Genomic DNA, 14666 nt, shown 5'->3' on the forward strand with positions numbered 1-14666 from the left:
CACACACACACACACACACACACACACACACATATATATATATTACAGTTAGCAGAAGGCAAGCTTATAATAAGAGAAAAACAGCCTTGTTGGTTTAAAGTAGAAATAACTAGGTTATGGAGCCCATGGCGGTTGAAAATGCTGACCTAATGAGCTGTAGGACCTAGAAGAGCAGCTCTTTACAGCTGTGCCGTCTCTCAACAGCCCCCAGACCACCCGCTTTGCATCTTAGAATGTATAATAAAGAGAAAAACAGTTCTGCTCTTTCTCCCCAGCCCTTTTCCTTTGGACAGCTTTACTTTTCCTTAAGGCTTTCATCTGATTTGTTGTCTTAGTTACTTTTCCATTGTCGTGACAAAACACCATGACCAAGGCAACTTATAGAAGAAAGAGTTTATTGGGGCTTACATTTTCAGAGGATTAGAGTCCATGACTGTCGTGGCAGGGACCATGGCATCAGACAGGCAGGCATGGCGCTGGAGCAGGAGCTGAGAACTTACATCTTGTCCATAGGTTGAAGGCAGAGAGAGAGAGAGAGAGAGAGAGAGAGAGAGAGAGAGAGGGAGAGGGAGAGGGAGAGGGAGAGGGAGAGGGAGAGGGAGAGGGAGAGGGAGAGGGAGAGGGAGAGGGAGAGGGAGAGGGAGAGGGAGAGGGAGAGGGAGAGGGAGAGGGAGAGGGAGGAGAGTGTGTTAGTTAACTGGGAATGCCATGAACTTTGAAACCTCAAAGCCCACCCCCACTGACACACCTCCTCCAACAAGGCCATATCTAATCCTTCCCAAATAGGTCCACCAACTGGGGACCAAGCACTGAAATATATGAGACCATGAAACCCATTCCCATTCAAACCATTCCATTCCATCCCCTGGCCATAGACTTGTGGCCACACCACAATACAAAATGCATTGAAGTCCACCTTCAAAAGTCCCCATAGTTTTTCCATCTCAAGACTATTTAAAAGTCCTAAGTCTCTTCTGGGACTCAAGGCAATCTTTTAACTGTAGTCCCTTGTAAAAACCAAGAAGCAAATTACATATTTCTAGCATACAATGGCACAGAGTATACATTACCATCTGAGGATCTCTTGGACCTCCCTGACCAACAACTTGAGAGGTTTCTCATGTCTGGTGCTGGCATTCTTGTTAGCTAGTCCACAGCTCTTGGGGTTATCACTGTCACCCAATGAGGTGATACTTCTTTAAACTATGTATCTATATCTATATCTATATATCTATATATATATGCCTTACACATAATTTAAACTATGTATCCATGTATATACACAAACATGCCTTACAGGTAAATTAAACCATGTATCCATGTATATACATACACATGCCTTACACATAATTTTAGGTAAACACAAAGTAATACAATTCTATCCATTTTTTTCAAACATCTTTAAGGTAATATACCCCCTCCCTTCCTCTCCCTTTGCCTACCATTTTGATTTAACTTGAATTCATTAAGTAGACATTCAGATTTTTTTTTTTTTTTTTTTTTTTTTTTTTGGTTTTTCGAGACAGGGTTTCTCTGTGTAGCTTTGCGCCTCTCCTGGAACTCACTTGGTAGCCCAGACTGGCCTCGAACTCACAGAGATCCGCCTGGCTCTGCCTCCCGAGTGCTGGGATTAAAGGCGTGCGCCACCACCGCCCGGCGACATTCAGATTTTTGATGTTGAGAATCTAGTTGAGGCAAGACAACTGCAAACTGACTGAGCCCAAACAGATACCCGAGACTTGCAGGGTGTGCCATCCATCCCTCTCTACCACTGACCACTCCCTCCCCCACATCTGCTCTTAACCGTTGTGTGTTACTTTGCTAGGGAGATCATAACGAAGTACCCCAGACTGGGGGGGCTTGTACGACAGAAAGGTGTCCCCTCCCAGTTCTGAAGCTGAAGGTGGGGACATGGCTGGTTCCTCTGAGAACTATGAGGAAGAGTCTGTTCCAGGCTCCTTCGTTTTGTGGGTTTGCTAGCAGTCTCTGGTGTCTTTGGCTTGCATATTCACCATCAGGATCTCTGCCTGTGTGTTCTCATGGCATTCTTCCCGTGTGTGTCTGTGTCTAAATTTCCCTTTCTATAAGGACACCAGTCACGTGGTGTACTGGATAGTATTATGTCAACTTGACACAAGCTAAAGTCATCTGAGAGGAGGGAACCGCAATTAAGAAAATGCTTCCTTAAGATGGGGCTGTAGGCAGGCCTGTAGGGCATTTTCTTAATTAATGATTGATGGAGGAGTGCCCAGCCCATGGTGGGTGGTTCTGTTCCTGAGCTGGCAGTCCTGGGTTCTATAAGAAAGCAAGCTAAGCAAGCCAGAACGCAGTATTCTTTAATAGCATCGGCTCCTGCCCTTGTTTGAGTTACTGTCCTGACTTCCTTCAGAGATGAACAGTGATGTGGAAGCCTAAGCCAAATAAACACTTTCCTCCCCAAGTTGCTTTTGGTCATGGTATTTCATCACCCTAACTAAGACACACGGGAGTAGTGGTCCACCCTTAATCCACTGTGACCCCATCCTCACTAACTGTAGCTACAAAAATGGCATTTTCCAGTAAGGTCATGTTCAAGATGCTTGTGGCTAAGTCATGAACATCTGAGCCTGAGGGCAACAAATTCAACTTGCAACACTTTGTGTGGTTTATCTAAATGGTGATTAACCCAGGGGATGACCCGTTGGGTATCTCCAGCGATGCGCCGTGTGTGATATCCATCAGTTCACGAGCAGGCTACATCTCGAATATCCCCCAATCTGTGCAAGTCCTGGGAACCATGTGTGGTCTGCAAGGCCCTGGTCACCTTTGCCCAGCCCCCTCCAGCTCTTCTCCCTCAAAAGTGTCTCCTTTCCAGACCCGCCCTTCCAATCCCAGCTCCTTCAGCCGCCCTGGATTCCGAGCTCCATTTCCTTAACTCAGCACAGCTGCCAGACTCCGGATTCCTTCTCCCTCTGCCCACGCAGCAGCACAGAAACCACCTTCAGGCAGGAAGCCAAGGTGATCTTCAGGCTCAGCATTCATTTCCCCTCTCTCAGGGATCACAGGCCTGTGCTGCTGTCTTAAGTTAAATGAACGAAATTATTTCCTGTCTTTTTTCCAGTGTCCAGTTGTTTAACCCTTCTTATGCCACTGTACTCATCTGTATAAACTTTTTTTTCAGTGTGTTGAATACTAAGATAAGGTAAAAGAACCACAGAACCATATTCCCAGGGTTCTCACAAAGGCCCACTACCAACATTTGATCATTGGCCTTCTCCCAGACACACCTGTAAGCCGGGCAATGTTCGCTGTGTACACTCCCCTCTGAAGCCAAGCGGGAAGGTAACTGATTATCGTGCAGCATCCCTAAACATCAGGCAATCCTGAGAAACCATGGGACCTGCCTTGCCATAGGTAGCTGCTGTGGCTCACTGGTTTCATTGTTATGCTCCGTGGAGTAACCGGGAAGACATTCAAGTTTCTGTCAAACATTTGAGTTCAGATGTGCCAAATTATCTTAATCCGACTCAATACTTTCTCTAAATTCTCCAGAAAGACAGGAGAAATAACTTCCGATAGAATGTGTAACTCATCCTAAGTGTCTTGGGGTCTGGCCACTGGGTCTCAGTTCCCACTTGTCCATTTACTGCTATTTGAACTTTGGCAGGTTCCCTCTGGGTTCCCTGGTGCCTGGAATGGAGATTATACATTGTGTAATTGTATTTTGAGTATAAAAAGGAGCATACGTCTGCCACCATAACCCACTTTGCAGCTGACTCACAGGAAAGCAGCCTGGGCTTAGCATTGTAGTAGGAGGTTCCCAGAAGGACCTGTACCCCAATGTCTTCCACAACACCCTCTCCTGTGCTCTTCACTGACAGGCAGGCCAGCACTTCTTGGGGCTTTGTTCGGCATTTTAGAAAACTACACATACTCTTAGGAAGCAGAAACCATCAGATCAGGGCTTACTGTTGGTCCTTTGGAAGGGACTGGTTTCCAGGTGTTCACTGATGGAAATTTATATAAAGGCAGATATGAATGAGTGTTTGGAGTGGGGAGGCTGGCAGAACAAGGCCACCTGCCTACCGAAGGTGAGTCCAGAGCTTCTTCAAGCTGCAAGAGGACTCTCGTGTGCACCCAAACTGAGACTCAGTTGTATCGCCATTCCACGCAGAGTTCCCACCCCAAGGCAATTTCATATAGGCTCAACGCTGATCGGGCAATAGACATCTAGATTCAAAACACAGTGTAGAGCATTTGTAACACAGGCATGAAGTAAGCCATGGATGCTCCCATCCCTGGGCGTTCTGAAGGGGAGGAGGTGATGTGATTCTTAGTCCAGGGAGTGACTGTGTCTGGCAGATGTTGTCCCATTCTTCTCAGCAAGCCCTGCAAACCCGCCGGAGGACTCCTCGGCACAGTCAGACCATGGATTCATCCACCCTCTCCTGCTTTTCCATGGAAACAATGAAAAAATTATTCCACATCCTCCAAACACTATTTTTAGTGTCACCATTTGCTACAGAAACACTGGCTTCGTTCTCTTACCTTAGTGGCACAGCATTTCACTGACGGGTGAGGAACAGCTACCTAACACGATTTATCTGTCACTCAGCCACAAATTAGTAGCTGCCCAAATACTGGCTATTAAAATATTTTTGTGATTAAAAATTCCATACTCTGTATCAAATCAGTAAGATACTATTTTCCTATCAAAGGGGTTAAAAAAATATGCTGTGAAGGTAGTTGACTATTGACATTGTGTGATGACCAGAGAAATACTGCAAACTGCAGAACCGGACCAGGAGGTGGGCTGTCTGTAAAGGAGGCGGGCAGGGGTTGCGCACACCCTCCCCTGGATGCAGATGTGAGGCTGTGCTTGGCCATCAGCGGGTAAGCTTGGAGCAGGCACTCCCTGGTCCTCCAGAAAGGAGGATGAAAGTACATTCCCTAAGATCCTGGGCAGATCTCAGTTTCCAAATCTAAATTCCAGTCACGTAGCACATCGTGCCGGGGAGGCAAGAGAAGCTCCGGGAAGCTCCATCTAAATGAAAACCGTGAACGGCATTGGGTACCAGAAGCGCAGCAGCGTGCTCATTGGCAGAGATTATCACTCTTATTCAGCGCCTCACATTTAGACTCCCACATTTGTCCTCTTTGTTTCTAAATCAGTCAGTGTAAAGACTTTTAAAAGATTAACTGGTTTAAAGTCACATTTGCGAAAAGGAGCTATGTGGGCCAGCACATAAACCAGAGACACACTTGTTTTCTTTCTCTGCCTGAGAGAAAAGTGGTGATTTGGACTTTTCCTTGATAATTAGAGTCCCCAGCTCTCTTACTTTAAATATTATTCCATATGAACGCAATACTATTGTTATCGGTATTGTCCCCAATCAGCTTCTGGATTCTTCCAAACCTGACCGCACATTCGGATAAACAAGTAACAAGTCTTTTCAGAAACAAGGAGGGTAAGCATTCAACCATGGTTTTCTATGGAAAATAGTGTTATTGATGTCTAAAACCAACACAATTTTGACATTTAGGCATCCCAAATAAAAGAACACATCTTTTTGAAAGGGAGGAGAGGATTAATAATAATTCCTGTAACATCTGGGTAGGCTAAATGGAAATTGTTTTAGAAGCAACGTGATGGACATTGAGGAAAAGTCTACATGTTGTGGCAAGACGTTTAAAGAGCTGTTAAGATTCCAAAACGATCACCAGTGTTGAGCAGGAAAAGAATCACCAACAGCAGCAGGAACAAATGGAGCCTCTTAGCTCAGAGTCTGAGTCCTGTTAGAGGGGGTCAACGGTAAGTTTAGAAGAGTAAGGATTAAGCTTATTCAGGCAGCATTTAACCCTAGTGTGTCTGCTGGACCACTGCTACAAACCACACCAGTGAGCAGCGACTGGAACATGGAGCCCAGCGATGGGAAATCTAAGTAAATGTTTTATTAGTCACCTATTGTGATAATAAATTGCCACAAACTTAGTGTGAGTGTGTGTGGTGCATGTGGATGTTTGTGTGCCTGACATGTATGTGGATGTGTGTGTGTGGTGCATGCCTGTATACCCATGCATATGTGGAGAGCAGGAGAAAACGCATGGTGTCCTGTTCTAGCTCTGTGTTCCTTTGTCCCTTTGAGACAGGGTTTCTCACTGCAGCTGTTTCATGTTTGGGGTAAGCGGGTTGGCCAGTGAGCTCAACAGTCCTCCCCTCTCTGTCCCATGATGTGGGTGCTGAGCATCTGAGCTCAGATCTCCACGCGTGTGCAACACTGAGCATCTCCCTAGTTCAAACTGGTGGTTCTAAACAACACAATCCTTCTATAGTTCTGGGGATTCGAGTCCTGGTAGGAATCTCACTGGGGTAAAACCAAGGAGGCTCAAGGGGGAAGACACTGTCTTTAGCATTGGGAGTCCCACTTTCCCAGGCTTGTGGCCCCTCCCTCCACTCTAATGCAGTATCCAGTGGAGTCCTCCTGTCTCCTGCAGGCTCTCAGGACGGTCCTTTCTCCCATGAGCAGCTTTATGACTGTGTTGGCCCCCCCATCCCACCCCCCATGATCCAACAAACTCTTCCCATCCTGCGCTCAGCTGACGAATGATCACATTTCTGTAACTTTAACTTCCTATGAAGAAACAAACCCATATATTCACAAGAGACTATGGTGGGAGCTGGAATACAGGGCCAGGGAGTAGCCATGGGTGGCAGGGAGTCACTCAGGGACAAATGAAAATAGGAACAGTTGTGTCTCAGACCTGTGGGTGCCAGAGCCTTAGGCTCGTTCATACCAACTCCCCCTGGAAGTCCTGTCTGCAACTCTTAAAGGAAGGAAATGCTAGAAAATACACACCGGAGGTCATCCACATACCGTCAAGGAATGCTGTGACATATCCCGGAAACACAGCAGTAGTTAAATCCTAAATATTAAATTGTAAAATAAGCCATGCACATAGCAGAATGTTAGCAAGTTGTTAAGAATTTAGACTTATGAAGACTTCATTATCACACGGGGAAATACTTGTAATATAATGTAGTTCTTTAAAAAGATTATAAAATTATTTGTCTTTACCTCAACTATGTTGATTTTTTTTTTTTGATGGGGATGAGGATTGAGCCAAGGTTTGGGGTGTTCTAGGCAAGTGCTCTGCCTTTGAGGTACATCCCCTTCCCTGTGCCTTAACTTCATCCATGTGGGAGACTTCAGAACCCTTTTTAATAGTAACCCTTTTTAATAGTAAATAAAAATGGAAACATACCAACGAAACAGCAGCAGCAGTGACCTCTGGGGTTGATATTGCTGGTGGTCTCCTCTTCTTTCTCATCATGTTGGGTCCATCTGTTCAGAAAACAATTAAACACACAAAGAAAGGCCCGGTGAGGCTAGAGAACTCTTTTATGTGTTTCGTCTGAGCAGTTCTGGGCATTTTCTTGGCAGGCAGGCAAGGCCTGGCTGTAGGATCAGAGGAAGTTGGTGTAAATTGTGGTTTTAAACAGAAAAGCATCATGGGAGGACCAAGGGCTCGGGGCACTCACTGCCGATGCCGGGAAGAGTGAGTGGTATAGAGTGGCTGCCATGGGAATCAAGGCCATGGGGCTGGGGTGGGGGAGCCTGTGGGCTAAGGCAGAAGGGAAGGGAACAGAGCATTGAGGAATGACTGGAAGTAAGTAGGTCAGTTTGGGAAGAGTCTGAAATGGAAGAGTGGGAGCTACAGCCTCATATGGGGAGACCACACCAATCATGGTGGAAGTTGACTTCGGGAGTCTCCCTTCAGTGTTCTCTGGAGGTAGAATCTCTCAGTTGAGCCCAGAGTTGACAGCTGTTGGAGGATCCCTTGTCACCGCTTTCTGAGTGACGGCTAGAATTCCTGGCCACACGGCCATGGTCTCAACCAGCATTTACGTAGGTGCCAGGGATTCAAACTCCAGCCATTACGCTCATACCTCCCAGCTCAACACCACTGCCACCAAGGCTTTCCTGGGCAACAAGCCTGTTGCTTGGAGGATGACAACCAGGCTGGTTCCTGGCTCCAGAGCGCCACCCACAAAGCTTGCCTGTGGGGTCTCTGCTTTCTGAATCTAAGTGACTCATTGGCTGTCTTCCAGGAACCCACAAGCAGAGTCTGGGGATGAAATGTCCCGAAGGACGCAATGTCCCCACTGCCAGCTTAGGTGAGAAAGCCCATGGCTTATGTCTCCTCACTCCACCATAAGCCTTTCATTTAACCAAAAGAACCTGCAAGGCAGTGGAGGCTCGTTCTAGCTAAATCTCCTTATTGACAATGGTGACGACGGTGCCAGGGATTGTCCTGGTCTACTTTCTATAACTGTGGCAGGAAACTGACCAGAAGCAACGTGGTGGTGGACCGGTATTTGACTTACACCCCACATCACAGTCCATCATTTAGAGAAGCCAGGCCAGGACCTCCAGCAGAAACTGGGAGGCAGAGACCTGAAGGGAGACCTGTGGGAGTGTTGCTTCCTAGCTTTTTTTTTTTTAACAGCCCAGGACCACCTGCCCAGAGGTGGCACCACCCACAGTGAGCCGGGGCCTCCCACATCAATCATCAGTCCAGATAATGTCCCCCAAGAATGCTTACAGGCCAATCTAATGGAAGCATTCCCTCAATCGAGGTTCCCTCTTCCCTGATGACTCTAGCTGGTGTCAAGTTGACCAAAAACTAACCAACACCGGAATAATTGAGTGGAAAGGAAATAGAAATACTTTAAATTGTAAAAATGAAAAGCTTTTTAAAATGTTGCTTTCTGATGCCCCGAAGGAGGCCTCTTTCTGGGGGGCTAGTTAAGGCTCAGTCTCCTTTTCTAAATCCAAAACTTCATTGTCATTGGTGTTAGAGGCCACTTGGAGAGGAGCAGCCCTGCTCAGCAGTAAGAACACAGAGCGTGGGTTCAGACTCTGGCTTTGCCACTAGATACCTCTGTGACTGTGGCCGCGGTCCTTGCTTTTTTGCCGACAGCATGGAAACAGCATCAGTCCCTCGCTTGTAACATGGCAGTCACCGTGCATCTTGGCTCAGGGTTCTGCTGGAGACCGAAGCGGTTCACTGACTGACTGCTTGCGAATGGCTGGGAACAGCATCGGACTTTTGACAACGATGTGTCCCCAGAGCAGACATACAGGACTCAGGAGTAGCATGGCCTTCTTTGTCCTGTCAGGGGGGTCTCCTCCCTTGGAAGGGGAGGTTTAGGGATGGCTAAGACAGATTTACTAACATCTGGAAAGCCACCAACCCTGTGCCCTTGGCTGAGCTCTGGTTTCTGTGGGCTTTAAGAAACTGTTTCCTTTGAAGTTCGACAAAGCCTTACTTGAACCTATTAGCTTTTTCTCGACTGGCTTGAAGGCTTGCGGATGGAGGTGCTAAGTAAGGGCTTCGTGGACAGCAGCTGAGAACCAGAGTTGTCCATGAAGGTAAAAGTCCCTTGGGGTGGGCGAGACAGACAGCTCTTCCTTCTCACATCCCCTCCTTTGAAAGCAGAAAGGTTCTCACTCTCCAGCCTACAGATAATTTTCCATGTTGCTAACCTAGTCACAAAGTTCGCAACCACTTTCTATTTTGGGTGTTGACATCGTGTTCTCAGCCTTAGCTAATCACCAAGATCCTCTGGATTTTTTTTTTTTCCTCTGAAACCCTCCAGGAACTTCAAAAGCCACCCACAAGCACATACAAATAAAGCCAGAGGCTTCTGACACTCTGGAAACAAAATTCTTAGGTTAGAAAGACAATTTATGGAGTCAATAAATATTTAGTGGTTACAGCCGTGCAGAATACATGTGGATCAGAATAGCAAGCATCAGCAGGCTCAAGATGGGTGAGGGCATGGGTTTGCTTGTAGCCGTTCAGTTTGGTTTGAGGATTTCAAACAAGGCAAACATACACACCTAACCGATTCATTTTCTCCTCCGTGAGTCACCTGCTCACTGTGAATGGTTGTTAATTTGGGGGCTGGGGGACTGATTCACGATTTGTTTATGTTCTTTTCATAGAGGGAATTTAATTCATTTAACCATCAAAGGGGACTTTTAAGTGACTAGCTTGAACCAAAGGGATTGATTACATCAAAAAGTTAAAAAGGCAACTAACTTCCTTTTATGTATCCAACAAAATGACATCTATGGCCAAGTTCTTTTCCCGTCTTCCTATTCTGTTTGGGATTTTGATCTCATTTTTCAGCCAGCTGTGGGGAGAAGCTTTTCCAAATATTGGTGCAAGTATGGGCTTTGGGGGTTCTCGGTGTCCCTGGTCGCAAGCCATCACCCCACGGCTCAACGGTGGGGTGTGGATTCCTCTAGATCTCCCAATAACACGACATCGCTGCGAAGTCAGAACTCCGAGGCCACCCACTCCAGTGCCACTGTCTGATGGTAGAATTCTCTCTTCCAGCTGGGGCTCATGTTACTGCAGCCTGGGTGCTCTTCTGGGACTCAGTTGACTTTCCTGGTACTTTCTTCTTGGCATGGATGCTATCGGAGGAGCTGGTTGGTGTGATCCTGGAGAGATGGTTCTGGACTGTGCCAGCAGACCAAAGCTTGGGGGAAAATGGCACTCTGTAGGTAGCTGATTAGCTGAGCAGGTATTCAGAGCCAGTTCGTTTCTTCCCAAAGTGGGGCAGCGCCTCAGTTAAATGTGAGGGGGATGGGGAAGCAAGGCTGAGATATCTCCTCCAGCCTTTCTTCCCACACTTGCCAGTGCCACAGCAATGATTCACCTAGAGACGGGGCGGCAGCTTCCCCCATGAGCCTTCAGACTCTCGGACCCACAAGGTTATGAAACAACTTTTTCTTGTATTCGTATGCGTACGTCCCTCCCTTGCACCCAGGCGCCCACTCTCCGAGGACCAAGTGGCAGGGAGGTGGCGCGCAGGTGTCCCGATCGTGGGCGTCCCCGTCCCCGCGGGGGCCCCCCGGGCCCTCGGGCCTCGCGCAGACAGGGGCCGGCCAGGCTCCCAGCTCCGCAGCGCCGCCGCGTGGGGTGGCCAGGGTCCCGCGTGCCCGGCGGGAGCGGCGCGGGGGAGGCGCGCGGGCCTGGGCGGCGCGGAGCAGAGCTGAGCCGAGCGGAGCAGCCGCGTCCGCCCCCGCCGGGCCGCGCGCAGCCGAGCTGGGAGCCCGCGAGCGCGCGCCCAGCGCAGGGCCAGCGCGGCCGCCCGAGGGTCGCGCCCGCGTCCGCGTCCATCCCCCGGCCGCAGACCCCGCGCTCCCCCCCCACCCCCGCGCCCTACCGCCACCTGCTGCGCGGTGCCGCCGGCCCTCGACGCTGCGGCCGGGGGTCAGCGCGCACCCCGGCGGAGCAGCTCCCGTGTGTCCCCGCGGACTGAGCCCTTCCCGGCGCGCTTGCCAAGCACGGCCACGCTCCGGTGCCAGGTACCTGGGACGGTCTGAAATGGCGTGGCCACGCGGCGCGCGTGGGGCGCAGACCCCGCAGGGTTGGAGGGAGTCGGGGCCGGGGGCTTGGTGTGTTCCCCAAGTCTTGTCCCCACATGGAGCTGGGGAGGTGGTGACGGGCAGAGCCCAGACAGCCCGGGCTCTTCGGACCTGGGGCCCACGCCAACCTCCCTCCCCCGTGGGGGCCACGTCCACGACACCGTGGCCGGTGGGGCCGAGAGGAGCCAGACGCGCAAGTGCCCGAAGTTTTCCTCTGAGCACTTTGCTGGACTTAACTTTGAAATGTGAGGCAGAGCCGAGCAGTTTAACCAGTTTTAACACTAAGAAAACAGAGGCAGGGGGGAGAAGGGCTTGCTGCGTGCGGTTCAATTCTTAGTACAGGGCATAATCGTGTCTGTCTCCAAAGGCCACGGTGAGGGAGACGAGTGGACACATTGTCTTCCTTATGCTTCGGGTCATGGTTTATTTAACAGGTCTGGGGTTTAGGTTACAGGCCACCAGAAGGGATTCTGAGTTTAATCTTAGCAATGTTCAAAATTTGAATCAACAAATATTTGTTGAGCAGTCATTTCGCTTCCAGTGAAAGGTGTACATGTGCTGAGAGTCTTAAGTAATTGCCCAAATGAGCTCGCATTTGGCTTTTGAAATGCAAGGGGAAAGGAAGACCGCGGTGTGACTGGACTTGTGGCCTGCAGGTGGACAGTTGGCATCGCGTCAGAACTGAACCAGAAAATCCAAGTGAGAGACAAGCACCCGTGTGATCCATTGGGAGCCCACCTGGCGCCTTCCAGAACTATTTTAAAGTATGCCCCTCCTTTGGCGGAGGCTGGAACTTCCTTCCATTTACCTAAACACATAGCAACGACGAAATAGAATCTCCCCAGGCTGGTGTTCCTTGGGAGCTTAGTCATGCAGACACACACCTGAGATGACTGAGGACTGGGGCCACCTCAAGAGCTCTTTGAGGTTATAAAATGGTGGAGAGACAGCTCCGTGGGGTGGTGTGAAGATGCCTTCCCTGCCTCGAGTTGGGCTGGATTCCAGGCTCAGTCCTAGCGTTGTGCAATTCCTTGTCTTGGAGCATGAGACAAGAGTGAGAAATCAGGGAGACTGGTCCTGTCTTTACTTAAAATTGAGGTACTTTGTACCTCATGGATTTTCATATTTAATGCTTCAAAATGTTGCATGAAACATTCCTAGTAACATCATTGATTTTTTTTTTTTTTTGGTAACCCTGGAGACATTTGTCTTTGACTAACTGATGTTGTAGGTTTGCTCTGCCTCTCCAGCAGTCCTTCCCATGTATTGAATCAGTGTAATATCCAGTAAGTGTAGTATCCATCTCGCAGCCCCTGGCAAGTGCATGAGATTTGGCACAGGGTAGGCTCTCTGTTAGGATAGTTGAACTAGGTGCATCACCACTCAGCGTGGTTCCTTGGGCCTTATCAAATCTTGCTGTGAAGTCTTGGTTTGCCCTTATGGAGAATGAGAGAAATGATAGTACTCTGAGCGTGTGTGTGTGTGTGTGTGTGTGTGTGTGTGTGTGTGTGTGTGCGCGCGCGCGCGCGCTCCCAGAGTCCTGTACTGAAAGCCTAACCTCCATGGTGATGGTTTTATGATATGGTACCTTCTACATGGGGTTAGAGCGTGTCTCCCCTCCTTTGGCTGTGTGAGAACACAGTGAGGTACCATCTGTGAGTCAGGAAACAATCCTCACTGGTTACCAGATCAGCCGATGCTTGGATCTTAGACTTCCAGAACTGTGAGCAACAAACTTCTGTTGTTTATAAGCCACACAGTCTCTAGTACTTTGTTACAGCAGCCGGAATGGTACGTAGCAGCCAGCTCTCAGAGCTTCTCAGCTACAACGTGAGACTATGTGGGAAGGCCTGGGGGCCCTCCTGTGGGCTAAGTTTTCTGGGACCGCCTGGTAGGCCCGCATTTGACTTGGCAAGCTTGAGACTCTGTGCCTTCCCCTTGGAAGTCAGCCCAGGCAGATAGTCTTAGAAATACTGTTTGTGTTGTACAGAGACTCAGTGGAAGCATCCGAATCAGAATAGATACATTTCCTGCTGCTGGCTTATTGTGAAGGGATACAACTTTGTTGTTTTTTTTTTTTGTTTTTTGTTGTTTGTTTTGTTTTAACGTGAACTTAATTTTGCCTCCCAGATAGAGTGTTTTGGCTTCCTTTTTGGTATACTTAGTCGTAGGATTCTGTTTCCTTTGGGCCTGATTCAAGGAATATTTCGATCACTGTATAGCTTAAAGCAGTTTGCTCCCCGTCTTTCTTGTTGAGGTGGTGACTAGGCACCAGGAAGAAGCCACAGTGACATCTGGACGTGGGGAGGGTGGCCTCTTTTGTGTTGGTTTTCCTGCTGTTCTCCAGGGAGCCCCTCCTCCTCAGTCCCCCCACCCCACTGCAGTGCTACAGTGGTCTCCCGACTAGGGTTTCTACTGAGTATTATTGAGCTGGGTCTCACCCTTGACTTTTGCACAGCTCCTCAGACTCCTCCCCCAAGGCTTCATCAAGGTCCCTATCAGGTATCGGATAGCCTGTGGAGGTTCTCAGAAACCACACTAGGCTGCCATTTTTGCATTTCTGGGCAGCCCTTTCCCAACATTACACATGGGAAGCTGGACCAACGCTCCCCATACTGGCCGCCTCCTCCTCAGCCTTTCAGGGGTTCTGAGGGCAGAGATCTTTCCCAATCCATCTCCTCCCAGGACCAGAAGAGCTTTTCAATACCTGTGGCCAAGAATGTTTCATAGGTTGTTTCTGCTGTAGTTGAACTCAAGGCTTAGAGCAGGACTTTCCACTGGAACAGGTAGGCTTTGTCACTGATCTGTGACGGGAATATAAACTTTTTTTTTTTTTAGTATAAGGGCATCATTTTCTGGCACAGCAAGGTGACCATAGGTAAAAATACCTTACTATACATTTCAAATCCAAAGAGAAACTATTTTGCAGGGTGGTGGTGGCACATGCCTTTAATCCCAGCACTCAGGAGGCAGAGGTAGGAAGATCTCTGTGAGTTTGAGGCCAGCCTGGGCTGCAGAGTGAGTTCCAGGACAGCCAAGGCTACACAAAGAAACCCTCCCTAGGAGAAAAAAAAAAGAGGAAGAAAAAATATTTTGCATGCTCCCAGTGCAAGGAAATAATAAAATGCTTGGGGCGATGGATATGCCGCTTGTCCTGATTTGATCATCACACTTTGTGGTACACAGACGGAAATATCACAGTATTCCCCTCCCCCATAATTTAAATTGCACCCTCATACTAAC

At 48.7% G+C, this 14666-nt stretch overlaps 1 protein-coding gene and 1 long non-coding RNA gene across 4 annotated transcripts in view; one reads left to right on the forward strand and one right to left on the reverse strand.

The window, feature by feature from the left end:
- Positions 1 to 362: 362 nt before the first annotated feature.
- LOC128114824 (uncharacterized) lies at positions 363 to 14226 on the reverse strand. Its single transcript, XR_008219914.1, has 3 exons — positions 11368 to 14226; positions 7243 to 7322; positions 363 to 502 (listed from the first exon to the last, which is right to left on the reverse strand). It is a non-coding gene; the product is annotated as an uncharacterized LOC128114824 (long non-coding RNA).
- Cracdl (CRACD like) overlaps positions 10744 to 14666 on the forward strand; it is a 125889-nt gene continuing 121966 nt past the window's right edge. For 2 of the 3 annotated variants that reach the window (XM_052745131.1, XM_052745130.1), the window contains exon 1: positions 11153 to 11363. The gene's annotated coding sequence lies outside the window, so the exon portion shown is untranslated. Of the gene's footprint in view, positions 10767 to 11152; positions 11364 to 14666 lie in introns of those variants that run through there. The other variant, XM_052745129.1, reaches the window with a different exon arrangement.

The sequence above is a fragment of the Peromyscus californicus genome, unplaced genomic scaffold (genome assembly GCF_007827085.1).
Source record: "Peromyscus californicus insignis strain IS unplaced genomic scaffold, ASM782708v3 Scaffold_19__1_contigs__length_69161282, whole genome shotgun sequence".
NCBI lineage: Eukaryota > Metazoa > Chordata > Mammalia > Rodentia > Cricetidae > Peromyscus > Peromyscus californicus.